Source organism: Trachurus japonicus, chromosome 17 (assembly GCF_045865225.1).
Source record: "Trachurus japonicus isolate A0001 chromosome 17, Traja_1.0".
In the NCBI taxonomy this organism is placed as follows: Eukaryota; Metazoa; Chordata; class Actinopteri; order Carangiformes; family Carangidae; genus Trachurus; species Trachurus japonicus.
This window is the reverse complement of record NC_140923.1, coordinates 21938277-21960309: the sequence shown is the minus strand read 5'-3', so window position 1 is coordinate 21960309 and position 22033 is coordinate 21938277. Positions and strand designations below refer to the sequence as shown.

At 41.8% G+C, this 22033-nt stretch overlaps 1 protein-coding gene across 1 annotated transcript in view; it reads left to right on the top strand.

The window, feature by feature from the left end:
• The first annotated feature begins 12580 nt into the window (after positions 1-12580).
• Positions 12581-22033, top strand: part of map4l (microtubule associated protein 4 like) — a 154356-nt gene continuing 144903 nt past the window's right edge. Inside the window, exon 1 of the mRNA XM_085803685.1 lies at positions 12581-12784. The gene's annotated coding sequence lies outside the window, so the exon portion shown is untranslated. The remainder of the gene's footprint in view (positions 12785-22033) is intronic.

Here is a 22033-nt window from a genome sequence, read left to right as displayed (position 1 = left end):
CCGCCCCCGGTACCCTCACAATACATTCTCTTCATCAAAATGTTCAATGAAGGTTTTTCAAGATGGCGGCGTGAGAGACGGTCACGTTCGGGAGAGCTGGTGCGCTAATTCACTGATTTTATGCATTTAACCCTGCAAAGGTAGCATTTAACCTCTTAATGGTTCACTAGCCTAACATGAACATTGACAGTTATTTTCTGAGACAGTCCGACGGCATGCCACGTAAGAAAAATCAAACTGCAGACGATGCTGGTGGGCAAAGTCAACAGGCAGGCGGTGCCCACACTGGAGCTAACGTTAGCACTGTAGCCGACACCGGAGCTGGTGCTAGCTTACTGCCACTTCGTGAAGCCGTGAAAGAAATCACAGCCAACATCTCCAGAGTTATCGACGAAAAGCTAAGCCCACTGTCAGAGCTCTTAAAAATACATCGGGAGGAGCTTGACAGGCACGACAAGCGCATAACCAAGGCCGAACAGAGGATTTCGACGCTGGAGGACGCCACAGACCCGGTCGAGGGGAAAATGAAAGCGCTGGAAAAAATGGTGTGTGAATTAAGCGAGTGAGCCGACGACCTGGAGAACAGGGGACGACGTAAAGAACATCCGCATCGTTGGGCTTCCAGAAGAGGCTGAAGGAGATGACCCGACCCAGTTCTTCCAGACCTGGCTCCCTGAAATCCTTCACATCGAAACGAAGTCGGGTCGAGTGAAGATGGAGAGAGCACACCACTCACTAGCCCCAAAGCCCCCCTCCACCCAGAGACCACGGCCGGTGCTGGTTAGGTTCCATAACTACCAAGATAAACAACGTGTTATGAATGCGGCGTGGGAAATGGTACGGAAAAATCAAGCGCTGAAATACGAAGACGCGACGGTGATGATATTTCAGGACTTTTCCGCATCCGTTCTCCGCAGGAGAAAGGAATACGATGCAGTGAAGAAACAGCTGAGAGCACTCAGCGCTGACTACAGGCAAATCTACCCTGCGTCTCTGAGAGTCACCTGTCGCGGATCCACGAAGGTGTTCCACGACCCAGCCGCGGTGGAGAAATACGCCCAGTCACTGAGGGAGACCCTCCGTGAAGATGTGTGAACATTACTCTGTAAGTTTTTTCACGCAGGGCAGCGGGTTAGTCGGACTTTTATGTGCTGCAGTTAGACAATGGACACATAGCCTATTGCTTTTTTTCTGCTGTTAACTTTGCAGGATCACTGTTAGCAATGCATCCCGACCTCCTGGACAGATAGATCTTTTTTTGTTGCCAGAAAACCCTTTCACTCGAGCTCCTCTAAGTTTAGGAGAAGGACAGTGTTGACGTTTCATACCAATATTGGCCAGGGTGTGCCTTAAGCGCACTGTTTTTTGTTTTTGTTATAGTTTTATGTTCTGGTTCCACTTGGCTCACTCTGTTACAGATTACTATACAGGCGATATGTATTCAGGCATTATTTTATTTTATAGTCAGTAACTATGTCAGCTTTGAAGCTATGCACTTGGAATGTGAACGGTCTACACACACCTGTCAAACGGAAAAAGATCCTAACTTATCTTAAAAGAGAATGTGTGGACATAGCACTGTTGCAAGAAACACATTTAAATGACAGTGAACATCTGAAATTACAACAAGGGGGTTTTGGACAGGTTTATTTTTCACCTTTTACTTCAAGGAGCAGAAGGGGGGCGATCTTAATCAAGAGAAACTTACCATTCAAACTTTTGGACTGTACAAAGGACACAACAGGTTGTTATGTAATAGTGAGAGGCGTACTTTATGGGGAAGAAATTGCTATAATCAATATTTATAATCCTCCTTGATACCGAAGCGACTTCTTGCCTACTTCTTTCTCTAAAGTGATAGATCTTAATGTTAGAAACACATTCATTGGAGGTGATTTTAACTGTCATTTAAATCCTATTATGGACAAATTTCCTCCTGGAAAGCCATCTCTTTCACCTCAAGCCAAAATTGTCTTGGACTATATAGATGTATGGAGAGCCCAACACGTGGCTGAGAGAGAATATACTTTCTTCTCAAATGTTTACAAATCCTATACTAGGATAGACTACTTCTTCCTTCCAAAAAAATATGCTGCAGTTATCCATAGTTCTATAGGAAATATAGTTATTTCTGATCAGGCTGCTGTGTTCATAAACTATAACTTAAAAAACCCAGTCAACCAAACTAGACACTGGAAGTTCAATCCTTATATTCTAACAGACAATAAATTCATATCTTATTTTAGAGAGGAGTTTCAGTCTTTTCTATCTGTTAATTCAGCTTCCACCGATGACCACTCATTGCTGTGGGAAACATCTAAAACTTTTTCAAGAGGTCTTATTATATCTTATACGTCCACTAAGAGGCGAAGGCAGGACGAACAAAGAAAGATCTTAGAGTCCAAGCTGAAACATGCAGAGAAGGAATATGTTAAAAATATGTCGGCACAGAAGCTTAAAGAGATTTCTGCACTTAGATGCACTTTGAACTCACTACTAATGTAGCGCCCTCTAGACGTCAGGTCTATTTACTGAGGTGCGCTCCCCAAGTTCTTTAAGTTTAAGAAATCACTTTCTTTTTAGGTTAATTAATAATAATAGGTAAGTATGCTGTAATAATGTATTTATGAACTTGTCTATTTATTCCCTTGTTAACTACTTTTATTTAACCCCAAAATGTGTTGTTACTACTGTTTTTAGCTTGTATTTATCACTTCTGTAAATAAATGAACTAAAAATCAAATGTGTTTTTCTTACCTATAGGTACCCTTTAAGTTTTTTAAGCTTCCCTAAAAAGCACTCTTGAATCAAACAAAAATACTCATAAGATACCAGATGGAAAAATGAATATCAACAGGTAAGTTTTAGCAATTTACTTTAGTAAATATTAAACACACAAATATTTTAATAACATGAAAAATAAAACAAAATTATTCAATTGCAAGTCTTTGTCTTATTTTAACCTTTTAAATCTGTAAATGGATCAATAAACCCCAATCAACAGTATTTCAGTCAGTTCAATTGCTTACTGTACTTTCTTTTCTTTGTGCACACTCAACACAGTTCAGTTTCAAAACCACAAATAAAATATTACCTTCTAAAGCCGGCACTTTTTATTCAATAAGCGAATGAAAATAAAATGGGTACCCTTTAATCAGTAAATCGTTGCAGGCCTGAGACGTGGCTTGTGTGCGTTGGAGCCAGAAAACAACAATGGCTGCTTCGCGCCTCGGCGCCAAAGAAAACAAACTCACGGCTATAATGGCGTCATCCTAGTCTCTTCCCCGATACAGCGTGTTGCTGCGACGTCGGTCGTTGACGATTCCTCCCGTTTTCCAGCCAGCTTCCCGTTTTCTCCGACAGCGTCCCGTTCTCCCGGCAGCGTCCGTGGCAGACACTCACCGCGGGTCTCTTCATGCAGGTTGGATACACACAGCAGGCTAACAGGCTTCACCCAGGCGAGTGGCTGAGCGAGCGGCTCGGTGCTGATTCTGAAGTCCGTCAGGTGTGCTAACGTGAGCTACATTAGCTTTAGCTTTAGCTGCGCTTCTTCGTCGGACACTCTTTTCCAGAATTTTCCAGGATTTACTGATTGACCCTCTTCTAAACATGTTTAATGATTCTTTCGAGAAAGGCATTCTACCACAGTCCCTGAGAGAAGCGCACATCTCTTTAATTTTAAAAAAGGGCAAAGCCCCAGAGGACTGTGCATCATACAGGCCCATCTCCCTGTTGAACGTTGACTTGAAACTCCTCTCTAAAATATTAGCAACAAGACTGGGACGCCTACTCCCTATCCTTATAAAAGATGACCAGACTGGATTCATTAAAGGTCGTAATTCATACAACAATATGCGCAGATTACTGAATACAATCCAAATTTTTCAACAGCGGTCTTTAAATGGGTTGGTGCTTTCTCTGGATGCCGAGAATTTTGACCGCGTGGAGATGCCATTCTTGTTCTACACATTACACAAATTCGACCTGGGTGAAAAATTTATAAGTTGGATAAAGTTACTCTATACGAATCCCCTCTCCGCAGTGCTTACAAATGGGTTATGCTCTTCTAACTTTCAAATTTTAAGAGGTACAAGGCAAGGATGCCCTCTATCGCCCTTGCTCTTTGCCCTGGCTATTGAGCCTCTTGCTGAGGCAATCAGGACAAATGAAAACATACATGGTCTCACCATTGAAACGAGACAACATAAGATCACTTTGTATGCTGATGATGTCTTGATTGTTCTGACTGAACCTGAGATATCTACCCCAGCCCTTATTGAAACCATCAATGTGTTTAGTACTTTCTCTGGCTACAAAATAAATTTCAGCAAATCAGAAGTAATGCCACTAGGCAGCCTGAAACAAATACCCCAAAACCCATCTCCCTTCCCCTTTAAGTGGTCACCCGAAGGTTTTATATATTTAGGAATACGCATAACACCCTCCCTTGATCAATTATATAAAACAAATTTCCCACCCATATTTGAGCGTATAAGGTTGGACCTTGAGAGATGGAACACTCTCCCAATTTCCTGGTTAGGCCGTGTTGCACTGCTGAAAATGAACATCCTCCCCAGATTACTTTACCCAATACAAATGATCCCAGTCATGTTTCTCCACAAGACCATCAAACAGCTAAATAGCTGGTTTAGCTCCTTTATATGGTCTAAAAAGAAACCACGCCTCAAAATGACTACATTATGTTTGCCTTACACGGAAGGAGGTGTTGATCTCCCAGACATTAGAAAATTCCAGCTTAGTGTTCATCTGCGTACTATAGCTGACTGGATGTGTCGTAAGTCCATGTCTCTCTGGTTAGATGTAGAAAGTTCAATGTCCAAATACCCTTTGAGTAATATTTTGTTTATTAGAAAAAGTGCATCTTTGAAGTCTGCTTGTACTAATCCGATTACAATTTCCACAGTTAAGGCATGGCATGCTATTAGAAAGTTAGAGGGCAGATCTCAATTCACTTCTGTTTTTACTCCAATATGCGATAATCCTGACTTCCCTCCTGGAACGATGGACAATAACTTAAGGATCTGGACAAATAAAGGAATATCCACCTTACATAATCTACTTGAAGGTTCTACCATACTGTCTTTTAACCAGCTGAAAAGGAAATATGACATTCAACAAGATTTCTTTCGATTTTTACAAGTAAGAAACTTTGTCACAAAGGATACCACAATACTGGAGTGTCAAGATATTTCACATGTAGAGAGACAACTCTTTTTACAGAAATCTGGCAGGTCCATTAGCTTATTCTATAATATCCTTAAGGGGTATAATACCACAAACACTTATTTTCTGAAAGGTCTATGGGAAAAGGAGCTCAATGTTAAGATAACAGATGATGACTGGAATGATGCGTGGAAGAATACAAAAAAGTTGAGTGCGTGCAACCGAGTGAGAGCCATGCAACTAAAGCTCCTGCATAGGGCCCATATGTCTCCCTCTCAACGTCATAAATTCAATCCTAATTCATCTCCACTGTGCCCTAAGTGTAAAATTGAGATTGGTAGTCTTACACACTGTTTGTGGCACTGTAGAAAAGTACAGTTTTGGTGGGTCATTGGGCAGGAAATTAATAAGATTTTACTCATTAACAGAAATATCAACCCCTTACATCTACTACTTGGTATATCTGACCTGTCCATCGCTGACAAATTTAAAAGAAAACTTTATCAGACACTTGCTTTTGTGCTAGAAAATGTATTCTTTTGAACTGGATAATTGATAAAGCTCCATCTAAGGTTCAATGGCAAAGGGTGGTACTCGAATATGTTGCTTTAGACTATCTGACATATAGGCCGCGTTCAGACTGCCAGCCAAAATCCGATTTTTAGCCCATCCAGATTGGAACTGGATGGCTCTTTTTAAGTCTGAACAGTCCCAAATCACATGAAATCCGATTTTTGCAAAACGGATCGAAACCACCTCCAGGAGGTAGTTTCAGATCGCATTTGGACAGATGCGTCTCAGTCTGAACAGCTCCAAACACTCAGATCGGTTCTGACTGTCCGTGACGTCACTCTCTGCGGCGCTGTCACTGTGTTACAGGTCCCGTATGGTCCCGTGAGCTCCAGTTAAATATCAATTTCCTTCTTATTACTTTTATTTTATGCAAACTACCGTGTTGTCGGCGACAGGAGTGACGGCGACGGCGCGCTCCAGCTCTGGGGTGCTGGAGTTTCCCGTCTCTGTCGCTGCACACGCACACACACACACGCACACACACACACACACACCAGTCTCTGGTACACGTACACACACACCAGGCGGGCTGAGGTTGAAACTAGCGGGGTAGTGCGGCTGCAGCACCGTGCAGATCACTGTGCTGCAGCTGATCTGCCCGGTGCTGCAGCCGCCGCATCCGCGAGGCATCGCCTGTCACATACAGCGTAGCCTCCGTTCCGACGTCGTTGCTACAGCAACCTGTCAGATGGGTCAATAATGTGGCCCAGTCTGAACAGAGCCAAATGCGATTTGGACACTTGCTAAAAACAGTGTGGACAGTCAGCCCTAAAAATCGGATATGAGAAGGAATCAGATTTGAATCAGATATGCCTGCAGTCTGAACGCGGCCATAAACTGCACAGCAAAGATGATGTTTTTCGTAAAACATGGGAACCCTTTTTGTCATACCTTGGTTTGAATATCTCTACCATTTTTGCAAGAGGGTTTGTATCGTAACTGAAAATGCTCTGCGTGGCAGAGGACATACCATTTAATTTGTTTTTTTTTGTTTGTTTGTTTGTTTATTTCTGTGTACCTCTCTGAACATGAACATGTGAATGTATTATGCACGCATGGCAGTGTATACCTTATCTTTCGTCCTTAAAGCTTCAGTTGGTAACAATTATTCAGTCATATTTGCTGGAACTGTCACTATATTCTGATGGTCAGACATTAAATGAGTAATTTAGGACAAAATCCAACTCCTCTGGCTCCACCTACAGCCTGTAATCGTATTTGCCAAAATCCACCGCGCCCGATGATTCTCCACCAGTCAGGTAGAGGGAGCAGGAGGAGCAGCCAATCGCCGCTCCTACACGTCGTGCTATGGATACGGTACATCTTCTGTGGGTGCGTTTATGGCTACTTTGTGTGTGTCTGTGTGTGTGTGGGGCGCTTGGCAGAGGCAAAGACGGTTTATAAACTCTTTGGCAGAGGTTCATAAAGGGACCTGACGGAGTATTGTCTTGAAATTTCCGACCAAGTCGCGGAGTTTACTTTCACTTTCGTCAACTTACCAACTGGAGCTTTAACTTATTTTATGGGATGACTACAGAATCTCTCGCCTGTACAAATTTGAATCTGAGTTGGTATGTGAGCCAAATGTATGTTATGCTTGTTTGTTTTTGTTATGTATGTTCTGTCTTATTTCTTGAAAATTTGAATAAACATATTCAAAAAAAAAAAAAAATGTTCAATGAAATGTGAAATGTGATTGTGTTTATATCACTTGTTGAAATTCTATTTGAGCTTAGATGACAAAGTGAGAAGAAGAGTTCTTTTTAACCTTTTTAAAAAAAACATCAGGGATAGTTCACCCAAAATTCAAATTATTTTTATCTTGTTTGTAGCGGATGCTCCCAGTGTCTCAGTTCACGCCTCTGTCGGTGTCAGTGCAAATTTCTCATATCGGGGCTTCAATACAAGAGGGACATTACAGACGAGTACTGTGGAGGTATTTGGATGTTTTTTGGTGTGTCTTTTTGGACGAAGAAAAGTGAGCCCCATTCACGACCGTCATATGGACATGCAGTGCTGCACGGAGCCCCGCTGTAACTCAGAGAAGGCACGGAGGACTCTGAAACTTCTCCCAACCCTTAGTCGACATGAGGATGAGTAGAAAATGAGTGAAATTTTAATTTTGGGTGAACTATCCCTTTAAATTAAAATAACAGTTGTCCAATCAGCTACTGTAGTTGATGATATTTTCTATCTTTCTGTCATACACACATGTTCTGTACCTTTGATTTAACCTGGTCATCTCAGCTAAAGCTGTAGTCAAAATTGACACCAAGATCCCTTCATTGTTGATTTACAATGGACCAATGAGAGATTTAAGTGTTGGTATCTTGACCACTGATCACTGTTTCAGTATGTCAGCCCTCAGCTGGAGTTCTTTTTCCGAAATCCACTTATGGATGTGATGAAGACAGTGATGAAGAGTGACAGAGGTTTGATGTTTAGACAGACATGAATGTCATCGGTGTGAATCTGATGGTATGTGTTTGCATTTGTTTGCTGACAGATGGGAGAAAAAAAAATTTAACCAGTTTTCTCTGTAAAATTGCATTTCATATGTCAAAGAAATACATAAATGTGATGTTATTTAGGTAAATTATTTATATATGTAAAGATGCTTGATGATAAATATGTGTCTTGTGATTCTGTATCCTGTTCTTTTACTATTTCAGGCTTTGTACCTGTTAACACTGCACCACTGCTGGATCAGCTCAGATGAATCATTTAAGTACAGTCCGTGTTGTCCAGCCAATGAAATCACTCCAAACTTTCCAAAAACCGCTGCATCATTCCAACTCTGTCTTTCTCTCTCTTTCTCTCAGTCTTTCTTTCTCCTGCTGCTTTCTGCCTCCAGAGCTGTAAAGTTACTTACCACCCTCTGCTCCCATGATCCTCCTCACCTGCTGCTACAATCACCATTATCAGCCTTCTTATCTTTAAATCGTTCTCACCCCTTCTGCTCTCTACCTTCTTCGTCTGTCTCTGTCCACCTCACCGCCTGAATCACCTGGTACTGCTCCAGGTTTCTGCCTCGTCACCTTCACCACTGTCACCCAGTGCTTGTTCATGGTGGGAAATGTTGGGGCCTCATAAATAATGAAGGAGACAGTCTAGACCTGCTCTATTTGAAAAGTACCCTAAGATAACTGACTGCTGTTTTGTCCCCATCTCAAAATCAAAGACAAACTGCAAGAAAATAACATAAACTGGAGTGAGATGACAAATTCTTTTACTTTTTAATGATAGATAGATGATTCCATGAGAGAGAGGCACAATGAAGGGATGATCTAAAAGAATAATACGAAGGGATGCTGCATCAAAAACAGAAGGAGGGGAAAGAGTAAAGATGGTGCGACAGATGGAGTTTGAGTGAGATGCAGGTACGGAGATGGTGATGATGCAGACAGGCATAACATTATATAACACTATCAGAGGGGGGTGGGGGGGTGCAGAAGAAGAGAGGAGAGACAGTGAAGCCGACTCCTCCCCTGCATGAACCTGATGAAGGAAACACACCCTCTGGGGTTTTTTTTTTCAGTTGTCCACTGGGTTGGGTTCAATTTTAATATCAACTTAAAATTTCCCTGAAAGTCACTGTCACTTTAGATCCTTTATGACTCAACAATAACAAGCATACAAGAAATATTCTTCAATATTTTTGAACCAAGCAATGCTTGAGATGCAGTGACAGAAATGAACGACTTGCCAGCTATACACTTTAGCCAATAAAAAGATGCCATGATACTATTTTAAAAGTAACATGCCCAACATTGTCCAGTAATATGTAATGCCACAGCAGTGACCACCAAAACCTGGAGATTAGTTGCATTGTAGCATCTCATCCTGAAATCTGTGGCCTTTTTAAATGATGATGAATAGATGGTCAAGTTTCCAGCCTGCTGTGATTACCTCATGTGTCTCACCTGTGTCTGATTGCACCACCTGTGTCTCGTTTCCTTGTATATTTAACCTCTGTGTTTCCCAGTGTCTCTTGTCGGTTCATTTGTCACTATCCATGTGGTTTGTCCTGAGCCTGTTCTCTGTGTGTTCCTCCTGTTGTCCCTGAGTCTGTTTTTCAAGGTAAAATAAAGAAAGACCTTCTTCTCCATTTACCTGCTTTGCTCAACACAACCTTGTAGATAAATAAATGTATGTGTTCCTCCTTTTACACCTTCTGAAAAGGTTGGTTCCTAACACATGAGGAAAATAAACTACAGGTATCATCATCACTGAGCATGGAAACTGATCTGCTCGTCATGCAGCCTCATTAAAGGCTTTTTAACATAAGAGTAGTGTGGTTCATAGCCCAAAATGATATTTGTTTCTTTGAGAAGTTATTCTAGTATCTAAAAATGAGTTGGCTTTTTATGGAGGGAACTGGCTGATGTTCACATCTTGTCATATTCTGGAAACAGCTGATAAAAGACCAGAAACACCAGTGTTCCTACTAGCACCTGCCACATAGACATATTCATTAATGATCAGTATGAGGACCAAATTGAATTAAATGTATTCATTTAATTACACTGATCATCTGTACTGAATGATGTCTGAGGGTCTTTGTTTAAAAACCATCCCCAGTGTTACATTCAGAAAATATTCAGAAACCGATAAATAAAAATGAGTGAATGATCTTAGATGTGAGAAAAAGTGGACAGTGCACATGTGCAAGTGTGTTCTGTTATGCACTCAGTGTCTGTGTTAAATCAATTACATTTGAGATGTTATAAAGTCATTCACACACACACAAGGCTGGAACACAGGACTAGACTACAAATCAGACTGAGATGAGGGATGCCAGTTTGAGGGCTGGCAGATTAACGAAGACCAGAGACTTCAGTAAATAAGAAGCAATGCTCAATAAGAGACAGGATCAAATTACTGCTAAGGTGAAACAACCACTGATCTAATAAGATTGGAGTTGGTCGTCAGTGTATGAATTTATTTTGTAATAAAAAACACACACACACAGCTGCTGCAAGACGATCACAGTTCATAAGTTACTTTCCCATTTAGATGTACTGGAAAGTGTTACCAGACTGTTGAGCACTCATCATTTTGCAGAGTGTGTTTGTTTACTGTGTTTTGGGGCTGGTGAGCTGTACACAGTATGTGATATTTGAGAGATTACAAATGAGTCCACCGAATCAAATGGGAGCCATAATCCTAGTTAATCCTATAGAAACCGCTGCCTCTCCAACAGCCAGTCAGTCATCTGGCCAGCTATCCTTATCAGTCAGTCAGTCAGTCAGTCAGTCAGTCAGTCAGCCATTCATCTCAATGCTTCTGTTCAGGTGAAGGAGGTACAACAATGTCTAACCATTATCTGATAAGATGCACCCACAGTATATACAGTACCCAATACTAAAACTCATATCCCTGTCAATCATGTGTGGGTGTCCACAACAAAACGTTATTATTGTTGTCGTGTAGACAAGGCTACCTATACAATATTCTAAACCAATTTGGTTTTGATGTGTTTTATAGGTTTGGTCAGTAAGCCAAACTCAGCATTTTAAAGGGGAAATCTGGCAACATTCTCTAGTCTATACTATACTATATGCAAAACAATGAAATATGCACCTTGGGCTAATTTGCATTATGTGATTAGACACAAAACTGCTTTTCATTGCACTGATTCTGGCTGTGTGCAATATTTAAATTAAATCTAACAAAGTTTGGTATAATCTTATGCACAGCTGTGTTTGTTCATCTGTTAGGCTGCTGAGAAAGACTCATATAGTTTTAACTAAAAGAAAGAAAATATGGCAAAAAAAAAAAAAAAATCAAAAAAAAAAAAAAAATTAAAATCTAAAAATGATGAACCAACTGCGACACTTTAGTTTTTTGTTTTCTCCAAGGGTCACAGTTGGCTATTGAACAACAAGTCTGGTTGTCTGGAAACACTTTGTGTGTGCAGCACATTATTGCCAAATTGATGAATACAGCAAGTAGTATTTGCATGTCAGTGCACTGAGCTCTAGAGCCACAGCAGACATGGGAGACAGATAATGCTGTAACTAACTAAACCATACTCTGATCTTTGCACTCAATAGCCTACAGATAATAATGCAAAAATAATATTCCTTATACCCTACTCTGACAATCTGACATTAAAGATTTGCACATTTACTCTGCCTCCAAATGTGGCTACCCGTCTGAAGCAGGTTGAGCAGGTGAAGCAGCTACTGAAGGCCTGAACGGACTGAAGGCTAGAGTGAAAATACCTGTAGCTACTAGGGTTAGCTGGTTAACCTCGGCAAAAGAACAGACAAGAGTGAACCTAATATAATACATCCATGGAGTGAACATACAGTACAGTATGTGACTATGACTATGTAGCGAAAGCAATTGGCCTACAGAGAGTTCAGAGTTCAGCAGCTCAAATTAGGAGGTGCTATAGTCAGATGGAGGCTTATCTGTTTTGCAGGGTGGGAGGTTGCCAATGTATATTTACAACAATATAAAATTATCATGTTTGACATTGTTTATAATAGGCTATAATTTGATCTTTAATTTTAGTCATTTGGGTTTCAAATCCTGTTATTTCTTAATGCCATTTTCTTGTCTTTTATGTCAGATCTTGGGTCGTTGTGGATGCATGTCCTGATTGTAGGATGCTGTTCCTTGGATGTGAACAGATTGTATACAAACCTCAAAATAAACCAAATCAAAGGTAGAGTAGAGGTGTACGAAGGCACTTGAAGGCATCACCCGTCCAGCTGCACTGCCTACAGATTCAAAAGGAAAGTCTCCTTCTCTCTCTTTCTCTTACGCTCTCTCTCTCTCTCTCTCTTTTTTTTCCACTCCGGCCTCTGATTGGCTGATCCTGTTCCTGAGGGGGGCGGGACCTGTGTCTGAGCGCTGGCATCAGTCTGCCTGGCAAGCAGGGAAAGGTGGAGAAAATTTCCAGCATCACACACTCTTGACTGTCACACACATACACACACCCACCCCGTATACACATCCACACATCCACACACCTATATAGACACACTCGGCGACAGGAACGGGACGCGTCGAAAAGGTGAGTAGAGCTTCACGATTTCTTTTTTTATTTCTAACAATTTCTCTCCTGATTTATGACGTGTCATCGCGTGATTATCGTTGTTTACTGTATCCTCGCGCTGCGCCATCATCTCCTGGCGCTTATGAATGAATGATGGAATTCATGTTATATTTCTTGAATTATTCAGCCTGTAGTTGCTGCATTGGATATGGGGCCTGTATTTAGCTCCTTTGCATGGCAGCTGAGGCAGTATCATCACCATGCACGGTCTATAGGGTGCTCCCCATGTCGGTGATGGATGGAGGGTGTAGTGGGCGTGTGAGTGGGGTTCTCTCTTGCTCTCATGCAGAGGTCCGTGGATTCGTGTCTCTTTGTTATGGTGGTGCCGCAGTCGGGATGGTACACCTCTATCTCTCCTGCTGAGCATCCACTAGAGGACTGTAATATCCCTGCTGCTCTCTGATCACTGTGTAGTGCATCTACTGTGATTTGTGCTTTTAAACTTTGACCTATTTATGCTTCATATTCCTTTAAGTGACCCTGAATTATGACTATTAGTGTATTTTTCACTGTCCCACAGCAGTGCAGTGTATTATATCAAAGGCAGCAGGTGCATCTCCACAGCAAGGCCTTGTTATATAAAGGCTTTCCCCATACAGGCCCGACACCAGGTTTTTAGGAAGAGTCGAATCTTCTATCTATAGGGACTAAGTCTAGCATTATACAACAATACCCCACCCCCTTAGCAGCCCACTGTGCACAATATACACACACAGCGCTCAGACACACACACATAGGCTACACACTGCATCCTCTGTCTCTGTTGGATTAGTACACATTGTTCTATCAATGCTCATGTCTTTCTCTCTCTCTGGCAGTCTCAGCCCTCAGTCTATTTCACATGTGAAATTGGACGTTTTGTGTCGGGTGGATAATGAGCGTGCCGTAGATAGATTCATTAATGAATACTAGAGACAGGCTGTAGGAGCGCTGCCGGAGCGTTTGGCATTTAAATTCTCCTCCTTTTTAGATTTCCCTCTAAGTAGGACCGGTGCTAAAGTTTGAGTAAACATTGTTGTAGCCTATCTGGTGTCTGTTAAGTGCTTAGACCCAAACACTCGGCCGATGCTACAGTACATGATGCAACACAGAGACATACTCAGCCGAGCCACATGGCCTCAGCATTCATTACATGTAGACATATTCTCTCATGCTTGATTGGATGCATTATTTCTTTACAGTTCAGATATTGTTTGTATGTCTTTAAATGTTGTGCTGGTCTGTGTTGGCGGGCATTGTTGCGTCCTGCAGGGTTGAAGAGGTCACGTTCATCTTTTCTGACACTCTTTGTTTGTGTTTCTTCTCGTGGTAGTTTGACATTTGGTGTTGCTCCGGCTCTGCCTACCTGCTGCTTTTTCCCTGTCACTCATGTGTCACGTTGCATTTAATCAAAAGATCCTCTTGAGTTTGAAGTTTTTCTTTTTAGATATAGTGACAAGGCAAAAAAAAAAACAAGGCACAATCAGTGTCACATGGTTGAAAATCAAAGTTTGATTTGACATATCTGGTGATGGATCAAAGTTTTTAGTTTTATTATTGAAAATTCGACTCCCATCTAGCTACCACAGTGTCCTTGAGCAAGACTGAGCTCACAACCACATTTTTGTCAGTGTGTGAGTTTACACCGGCTGCAGCTCCGTTGTGTCACGGCTCTGGAACAACTCCGGCATCCGGCAGCCCTCCGCAAGATATACGCAGAGCTTCTATTTTCGCCGGACGCCGGAGCACGGCGCATCAAGTCAGCACAGAGCAGGTTGTGCGGGACAGGAAATCGGGTACAAAATACAAAATAAAACCCCGGTTGATTTGCAACAAACTGTTGCAATGGCTTTGTGGTTCTCTTCCAAAAGAATACAGCCAGCGATATCGTACGATTATGTGTGAATTCGCGAGATCTTGTGCGTCCTTGTGTCCGGCGGAGCCACACCAGTGTGCATCACAAACGGATCCGGTGTGTGTTGGCGGACGGCAGAGTACGCATAGTTTCGGAGCGGAGCAGTTCGGGAGCCGCTCCGCATCCAGTGTAATTTGGGGGTCACTGTTCGAGAAAACACCAATTTAATCTTCTATGTTTTATAACTGAGAAAGTAGGCAATTTTTGTTAAGAATTTTATTCTTCACTCTCATAGTCATTTTTGTTATGTAATGCTGATTTATCTCGACAGCATCTTGTCTTTGGGAAAAAAAAGTTGTTAGATACATTTTGGATTTTGTTAATGGTTATAGCTACAACTTTTTCATCAAAGCAATTAATTTTTCAAAAATAATACATCCACAGAATGTCTAGAGGGGTGATTTATTTGATTTATTCATCTGATTTATTTTATTCATGAACCATAATAATAACCATCAGTTCTTGTTGTCTAATTACAACCTGTTGTGTTAGCTTAGCAGCCCTGTGTGGTGACATGTGAGTGACGGACAGACCTGTTGCTGGCAGCTCATAATAAAATATAATACACAGGGAACGAATGAAAGCTTGAGAGGAAGGAATAAAAAATAGGAAAACATACGAAGCAGGAGAGTGATGCAGTAATGAATGGACAACGAGGCACTGGGGAACAATGAATTTACATAAGTGCATCTAGCAGCTTTTTAAACACAGAGCAGCTTAAAATGTGAAACAGTAGTAGATTTAATTTCCAACCAAATAACAAGGAGACAAAATGTTCAACTATGTATCATATTAAACTGATATTAGACTGATACATCATACTTAGTCTATGTGATGATGTACATGTAGATGCAGATTTGTCCTCGGTGGAGAACTGGAGTTTCCCATAAGTGTTGAGAACCTTGGACTGAGCTGTTGACTCATGGCACTCGCACTCATTTCATTTCATTAACATGTGCACATTTGTTCGACTGTGACTTCAGCAATAATCAAAGTGGTCAGATTTTCACAAATAACCTGTGTTGAACACACTAAGTCCAGTTTGGTGCTAAAGACACATTAACTGTTGATGACACAAATCATTTGCACAATCATGCCCACCAAGTGACAAGGTTCAGATTCATGTAAACATGCATACAGAATGTAAATCATAACCTTAGCAAGGCAAACAAGTCTATGATTACTTTTTGCATGTTACAAGCCAAACATACCCCAGCCAAATCTGGGAAATCCTCCACCAAACCAAGTGTTAGTGTCTGGCTTACAGGACTATCAGGCTCTCTTACACTGGAAAAACTCACTTTTGGGTTAAAGGGTAAATCCCATCTTTGACAATATTTGGAGATCTTTTATGGTTTTCTAAGACAGGGGAAGAATTGGAGGCTTGCTCCCCTTTGTATGTCAATCCTCAACAATTGAGTATTACTATTTATTTAGTATTTGTTTGTTTTTGTTTTATTTGTGCTCTTTTCCTCGGGAAAATGAAGATATCCTTCGGAACACTGATGGCACTTAAAGGTTCAGAGTGTAATATTTGTCAAAGTTTATTGGCGAAATCTGAAATACTACCAATGAATATATTTGTATAAGTGTATAAGCGCTATAAAACAAATTCTGTTTGGTTTGCCTTATAATTCTTCTTTTATATAGCAATGGTCTTGCTTAGAGAGTGTCGCCATCTTGCGGCACCATTTTTTTACGGAATGGAAAATCCAGCCAACCAGAGAGCGTGTTTCAAGAGTTTCACGTTCATAACAATAGACTTATTTAATAGATAAATGATAGAATCAGAATGCTAGATGTCACTGTTTCCCCTCATTTTACTCACTGGACCTTTAAGGATGTGTTGGACTGTGAATATCGCATTCTACTACCCAGTCATATTTACCTTATTGAAGATGAGCTTTACTGTGATAGTTCTGTTTTGCACCTGTATTATTTGTTGTAGTTTGATCATTTTCTCTGAAAATGAATAAACGGACTTGTTGGAGTAAAAAAAAAAAAAAACATGCATACAGATTAGTAGCCTATGTTAACTGTAAATATTTGCATGGTAACATTTGAAAAATACGCTAAATTATTCCAAAGTGCAGTGTAAATGGACCATCCACAGGCAGGGTGACAGACATTTGCTTCTACAAAATGTGAATTGATGATCAAAGGCTGATAATGTAGAGTTGCACTGGTAATATGAACTAGAACCACAATGGCTGCTGGCCTGGACAATGGGAACTGTGATAGTGTATTATCCCTCTCATCAGGCTTTAGCAACCAAAGATGGTGTGATGGAAGAGAACAAGAGACAGGCTGATGATGACGAACACTACAGGCAGGGAGCTGTATGGATTATAGGAGATGTTCTACAGTAATGCATGGCCGTTGTGGTGGCGGTGATGATGATGATGCCATCGTTTCTGCTTTAGGGATTGGTGGGATTACACACAATCCCTCCCAGATTAGCAGGCAAGAAGTCAGGCCAGCAGTCATCCAACCAGATATGGTTAACATTTTTCAGTTGGTTTTGCCTGGGCAGTGAGCCATTCAGAGGCAGTTATTTCCCCCGGTAACCAATGAAACGGTCAAGGTAGTCACCCTGCAGATGGATACTTCAATTCTCCAGGAAATTTTAAAGCTCTAGTGCAGTGGTTCCCAACCTTGTTTGGCTCGTGACCCCATTTTGACATCACAAATTTTTGGCGACCCCCGATCACGTGCAGTTATGTGATCGCGGCCGTCAATCAAGATGCGTCAGTTCAGATATTTGTCTATGCTGCATTTTATTTGAACTGCATTTATATTGGAGAAAGTGAAAGTATAGAATACAGTTGTTTAATATTATGTGTGTTGTTTTTAATCATAATTTTAAAAAGAATAATAATCAGTTAAAAATATATTTTTATCAGTATTTTTTTTTTATCAATTACTAGACATTTCAGGTGACTCCATTTGAATTCCAGGCAACCCCACATGGGATCATGTCATTCAGACAGTTTAGCAGGTCTACCAGATCTGAAGTAGAGACTTTAAAGGAACATTGTGTAACTTCTCCTGTTATCTATTCACGAAAATCGATTATTTCGTTCAAAAGTGTGTTTTTCATTAATCAGTAATTACCCCCATCAACAAACTGAAGTGTTCCGGTAAGCTCTGAATTTGCCGCTCATATCATTCATATCTACATCGAGCGGGTAAGCTCGGTGCTGGCTGCCATGTCGTGTCGCCAGTGGCGTTTTTACATGTAAAAAAGTGGTGGGGCACCATCATTTCATAGAAAGGCTGCACACCAGAAAAAACACAGTGCTTTCTGTTGTTACTGATATGTTCATCAGGGATCCATGCATTGTGGCAATCACACAAGCCTAAATGAAGAATATAAGCCAAGATTCCACATCATAAGCTGACAAAACCAAACTAAGAGCAAATGAGAGAACAAGGAGGGAGCAGCAAAGAGCTCAATACTGAAGGCCACAACGGAGACACACACACGACTGTTAGAGAACAGATCCATTCTACGACAACGACGACGACGACGACAACAACAACCTTATGACACTCGTCACCGTCTGGAGATCCAGCACCACAATAGCGGATTTCTATTACAATTAATTACAAACGTGAATTATCCCGCTGCTTTAAATATATAACAACATATTGTTCCGTTTGAATAAAATGAATAAACATAGTAAATTTAATGCACAGACCAGCGCCATAAAGGCATGATGATGAATATGCTGTCACTCACCAATACTGGACTGCTGGACCTGTCGAACCGGACCCGGACGGACCGCCGGAGCAGTTCACTCCCATTCAAGACAATCACAACATTTCCTCGGCGCACACCGCGGTCACCAGTCGGTCTGAGCTCCGGTCAGTCCGGTGGACTGCGCCACCTCGGCAGGTGTTCTGGATGAACGTGAACGGAGGAGGCAGAGATGTCTCACCGGTGTGAGGCTCCGTGTGGCGGTAGCCGTGGTAGCGGGTGGTCGGACTTCAGGCCGTATTTAACAGCTCAGTCAAACTCAGATGACTGGACAAACTCTGTAAAGACCGAGCTGTCAATCAGCTTTGTATCGATCAGGTGATGATCAGCTGTTCCACCAGATGATGTCGATCATTTTTCCAAGTTATGGTAGTTAGTGTTGTCTTGATCAGCTGGATCAGCTAGTTTCCTCTGAGAGAGTTTTGTTTTTCCCGCTTCTTGCCGACTGTCCAGACACGCCACAGACAGAGAGCCAATCAGCTCTGCCATGCGAGATGACGCTGTGGTGGGGCAACGGGCTGACTGCCCCACTGTCCATCAAATTTCTGCCGTCTACATTAATGTATTATCGCTCTGAGCATGCGCAGTCGTGTTTTCTCCTGTACAAAGTACTTTGCATTGAGAGAGAGGGGCAGCTCCAGCTCTGCCCTACCGACGCAGATCGCTCTGCACCGACGCGACTCCGTAACCATGGCTACCACAGACGCTAATCAGGAGAACTTCGGTCCAAAGCAGCGAGGGAGGGACAAATAAACCTCAACTAAAATCGTAACACAAATTATATAGTATTTAGAAAAATGCTGTATTCGTAACAAATTATAGAAGATAATAACCATTGAAGATTAGAAATAACATAATGTGTTGGCACTCTTTTCCTCTCGTGATGACTGGTGGGGCACAGCCCCACCTGCCCCTAATGACCAGTCGCCACTGCGTGTCGCCATGTTTTTCCGTTCAGTGGCAGCGTGACGGTAGGAAACCATGGAAACTCAGCGGAGACACCGGAGCTGTCGGCTCAGGTCGAGGTCGCATCTGTGAAAAGTCACCGCGGTAACGCAGTGAGGAGGAATGGAGCGTTACACTGATGCTGCATTCATGTGCAGTCGGGTAGATGGCCGTCGGTAACAAACCAGATGTCATTTTAGCCACAGAAGTCGAGAGAAAGCTGGTAAAACGTGGGTCAGGTAAACAATACGGCATCGCCATGACAATATATTGTCACGTGTATTGTTTTGCCTCGTGCTGATGGACCACTTCTTTACATAGAGGCTTGTTTAGCCGTTAAGTGCAGCGGCTGTCGTCCGTCTGCCCAATTTCACGTGAATGCAGCATGAAAAATACGATTGAGTTGCTTGCGATATACAACGGCAACGCTAGATGGGAGTAATTCCTATACAATGTACCTTTTAATGGGAGTGATATATAACCAGTGATAGATTATGAATGCTAACTGTATTGGTACTGTTAACTGTGAAATGAAATGATGCTGTGATCACATATACCAGCTCTACACATTCATATAAAATGGTTGAATTCCGTTTCTAGTCCTAGAGTTCAGTAGAATAAATTTCCCAGTGGAAGAGAAGGTTTAAAGCTGCAGTCTCAGTGTTTTATCTTAACAATAAATCATGTATATGAGTAATGTGTAAGAGGATTACAACCTAACTCTGCAGCTCCTTCACCTCTGCAGAGAGGTTCAGCATGCCGAGGTTTTCCCGCCCTCAAGATGTAGCAGGGAACAAAGAGCCTTTACACCCACAGCATGCTGCCGCCCTGCACCCAGAAAGTACAGCGTAAGCAAACAGCGTGCAGTAGTGTGTTAGTTAGACGCACAGAGCTTCAGGACAAAGGTGACTAATCACAACCTCACCATTGTATTTCCTGCCATGTCAACAAACATGACATTTAGGCCTGTGTGCCTTCACCTGCGTGAGGGGAATTATTCCATTGTGTGTTTTTTCGGTTTGCTGTGCAACTTGAATTCATTAATGCACCAACGCTCCTCCACAGGCTTTTGAAAAATCAATCAAACGATCAATCGGGCAGTGTTGGAGTCGTAAAAAGCTTGTAGCACAGGTCTGACTGGTATCACACACAACTAGGGATGGGTACCGAACTGAACTCGGTACTTTTATTGGTACTGACCGAATTCTCACCAAAGTACTGAGTATCGATTCACGTGAAGTCAAACGGTACCACATTTCGGTACATGTACCTGAACGCACCTTCAAGTTGCGTGCGAGAGTGGATAGGCTAGTCTATGGGATGGTCTGATGTGAATATTAGAGCCCCCCACCACCACCTCTTACACACTCTCTCTCTCTCTCTCCCTCTGTCATTTGAAATGAGAAGCGATATCGAAAGAGCGGTAGGCTACCGCCAGTCCGTCATTTTAAATCACCGACTGAAAAACAGTCGTCCTTCATTTGAAAATGAAACGGACTCTTATGAGAATTGGTACTGGATAATATTGATACTGGTTCTCATTGCGGCGTTACCGTTTAATGAATTCCTCCTCAGGTAATGAGAGCATGTCTAAACAAGGACGAAGTCTCCTCTCATCAATACGTGAATATTCTCCGGTTCTCATCAAAGTCGGCACTTTGTAGAATTTGCACTGCGTTGTTTTTTTAATTAAACCTACAGAGTTTCACACAGAACTTTGTGATGGCTGTAGGAGTCTTTCCATGTTTCTCCTTCTGCTAGCGTAAAAAGGGAACATTTACATTTTTTCAGCCAAGATAGTCTCATGAACTATTCAATTTTTTTTCATTAAAATGACTATTCGATTATTCGAAAATCATTTACCATTCCTAAAACATAAGAAACTCCTAAAGGCTGAGGTGCTGTGATGTTGTTGAGAAATAAATATTAAAAATTCAGAATTTTTAGGATTTTAGAGTATTGGTACCGTATCGATTCAAATGTGAAAGGTACCCATCCCTACACACAACACGCTATTTCACCCCTTGCCATCCCATGTCTTCGGCTGTTGCTAGTTGGTGGCTAAACTACATATACTGTATGCTAGACATCTGGTCAGTGTATGCATTGGGGTTGGTGAACATCAATCACACATAGCGATTGGTGTGTGTTGATCAGCTGCCGCCAGCCGATCACCCGTCTGATCAGGGGCTTTAACAGGGACTTCTAGAATCTGTTGGTGGAGTCAAAATCATTATGCAGACTGACTATGGCGTAAGACAGTTCTTATGTCTGAGGCAAAACCTCTGCAAATGCAAAGCAGATAGGGATGCAAACAATTAATCGACTATCGATTAATTGTCGATAAGAATTTAATCGATTAAATTAAATTACTTGCAATTAATCGTTCCTTTTCAATGGGAGTTTTACTGTGAAATGTAAACAAGCAAAGCCGACATAATGTAGCAGATCTCTGTGTAAACGTGTGCAGCGCTGCGCACTGCAGCACACAAGGGAGAGAGGGAGAGGAGGTGAAAAGAGACAACACTGTTACCTGTTGTAGCTATACGGGACTCAGGCTGTACCATCGCTAACACACAGACGACCGGTGAGTAACGAGTCAAAAAGC